This window comes from Microtus ochrogaster, chromosome 16 (genome assembly GCF_000317375.1).
Source record: "Microtus ochrogaster isolate Prairie Vole_2 chromosome 16, MicOch1.0, whole genome shotgun sequence".
Classification (NCBI taxonomy): Eukaryota; Metazoa; Chordata; class Mammalia; order Rodentia; family Cricetidae; genus Microtus; species Microtus ochrogaster.
This window is the reverse complement of record NC_022018.1, coordinates 10,601,347-10,604,249: the sequence shown is the minus strand read 5'-3', so window position 1 is coordinate 10,604,249 and position 2,903 is coordinate 10,601,347. Positions and strand designations below refer to the sequence as shown.

The window sequence follows — 2,903 nt, the reverse complement described above, 5'->3', positions numbered from 1 at the left end:
CAACCATGCCTTTATTCCAAGAAGTTTTTATGACCACCTTGCAACCATACCTTTGTTTCAGGAGATTGTTATGACTAACTTGTTATGCTTATGATCTGCTTCTGTAACCCTACCTATTTGCCCGCCAAATCCCCCCTTTGGAAACCTTTTACTCCTGAGCTATAAAACCCTTTGCTTACCCAAGCCCAGTGTTGTTGTCTTAAATCCCACCTTTAGGGAGAGACATTCTGTGTACACAAATTTTAAAAAGTTTGCATTATTTAGTTTGGCCATGATGATTTGGATTGGTGGTCTTTCTCCTCAACTCTGTGGCTAACGTCCCTAAGTCATGAAATCTGTGTATGTGGAGGGGCTGTGGAGGTGGTAAAAGGTGGTAGCCAGAACCACTGGATTACTTTCTGAGTCTATAAATTCTTCAAAATTTTTGCAGGCTAAAGTTATGCCCAAAATGTCTGAGAACAGGCGGCAAGCATTGTCAGTGTAGCGCTGGACTTTAGAGTTCTGTCCTTGAACTCTCTGCTGCTGTTGCTTTGGGACAGAGTCTCATGTGGTCCAGCTCGACCACAAAGTCACCATGCAGCAGGAGTATGGCACTGCATTTCCGGTCTCCCTGCCTCAGTCTCCTAAGCCCGCGATTCTAAGTGTATGCCCCAGCCACACCTGACTGCCAGCAGGAAACTCTTGTTATTATCTTTGCATCTGTGTTCTGTAAATGACGTCTAATGGGACAACGGAATCCTGACTTCCTTGTGGTCTCGTCTCAGTTCTCCAGGATAAACTCGGACTCTCTATTCCCTGTCCTCTGACATCCGGGCTCTGCCAGGTCTCCTTCCTTCCTGCTATGCTGTGATTGCTGTCACCCTCCACTTGAGATGGTTTCTTAGGGTTTTTTTGTTGCTGGGAAGGGACACCATGAACATGGTAACTCTTACAAAGAAAACATTTGATTGAGGTGACGGCTCACAGTCTCAGCGGTTCATGACGGGGAACAGGGCAGTGTGCAGGCAGGTGTGGTGCTGACTAAATCTTGACCAGAAAGCAGCAGGAAGTCAGCTGACAGTCATGCTGATTGAAGCTTGAGAAAAGAGATCTCAGAGTCCACGCCCACAGGGACACACTTCCTCTAACAAGGCCACACTTACTCCAACAAGACCACACCTTCTAAGAGTGCCACTCCCTTTGAGGGCCACGTTCTTTATCAGCGGTGGTGGCAGGGGCATAGCAGCGGGGTCTGTGTTCTGGGCACAGCACAGGGACGGATGGGATTGGATGGGCTCCCCATGTCATCCAAGATTAGAACAAGTGGGCAGCAGTCCCTGTCCTGTGGTGACAATGCCACTGCACATTCGGCTGGTGATGAGGCTTTGCCTTACCCAAGTACAGAGTTGCTTGTGAGCTAGCCTGGGGCAGAGGGACTCTGGGAATGAGGTGGCTGAGTAATTCTCATTCTGGACCTGGGCTCTACACCATCATTCTGCAACAGAGCTTCTTGAACAGTGGTCAACTTTAAAGACTAGGGATGGGGAGTAGGGGAAAGAAGATTTCCTGTTTAATCCAGTTTTTAAACGTATCTAGCCTTTCCCAGGCAGCTGCCGAAGATGGCGGAGGGGCAGGTTCTGGTGTTGGACGGCCGAGGCCATCTTCTGGGTCGCCTGGCGGCCATTGTGGCCAAGCAGGTACTGCTGGGCCAAAAGGTGGTCGTTGTTCGCTGTGAGAGCATCAACATTTCTGGAAATTTCTACAGAAACAAGTTGAAGTATCTGGCCTTTCTTCGAAAGCGGATGAACACCAACCCCTCCCGAGGCCCCTATCATTTCTGAGCCCCGAGCCGCATTTTTTGGTGCCCTGTGCGAGGTATGCTTCCCCACAAGACCAAGCGAGGCCAAGCTGCCCTGGAATGCCTCAAGGTGTTGGATGGGATCCCTCCACCCTACGACAAGAAAAAGCTGATGGTGGTCTCTGCCGCCCTCAAGGTTGTGCGGCTGAAGCCTATCAGGAAGTTTGCTTACATGGGACATCTGGCTCATGAGGTCGGGTGGAAGTATCAGGCAGTAACAGCCATTCTGGAGGAGAAACGGAAGGAAAAGGCCAAGATGTATTGTCGGAAGAAGAAGCAGCTCTTGAGGCTACAGAAACAGGCAGAAAAGAACGTGGAGAAGAAAATCTGCAAGTTCACAGAGGTCCACAAGACCAAAGGACTCCTTGTGTGAGCCCAATAAAGACTATTTGTGCCAAAAAAAAAAAAAAAAACCTATCTAGCTTGGCACAAACAATGAGGTTTCCCCTAATGAAGTGGAACTGCAGAAAGAGAGTGGGAGGAAAGGCAAAAGTCCTGATCAATGTGCTTCCAAAGGTCCTCATCACAGCAAGGGGACGGCCACTTGGCCTTCTAGCATAGGCTGACTTGATGACCGCAGAATATGTTTGGCTCCAGGCCATTGTTCCACAGTGTCCTGTGGGGGGGGGTAGTGGGGGATGATTTTGGCAAGAGAGGAAGATGTAGGGACACTCACGGCTAACACAGACCAGCGAGGACAGAAGAGAGGAAGATGATGTAGGGACACTCACGGCTAACACAGACCAGCAAGGACCGGGCCCAACAGAATAAGTGGTGTGGGATTAGTGGCCGTCAGGCTTCTTGGAGGACTGTCTGAATCATGGCGGGTAGAGAAGAGAAAAATGGGCCAGAGTCTCTAGGCTATGTCTACCGAGGCACACAGCAGGTAGGTCTAAACACCACAGTCTGCACACAGTCACCTTCAGGTCAGCAGAGAAGGAGACAAGTGGCCTTGTACTTTGGGCAGGGCGGAAAGAACTCAAGTTTCAACTGTGAGCTCAACGATGAGGGAAGAGCAGATATTCTTTGGTGAGGGTTGACTTCATTAGCCGTTTTAATAATTCCC

The 2,903-nt window shown here is 49.6% G+C and overlaps 1 pseudogene; it reads left to right on the top strand.

The window, feature by feature from the left end:
• The first annotated feature begins 1,594 nt into the window (after positions 1–1,594).
• LOC101980444 lies at positions 1,595–2,210 on the top strand (annotated as a pseudogene).
• The last annotated feature ends 693 nt before the right edge of the window (positions 2,211–2,903 follow it).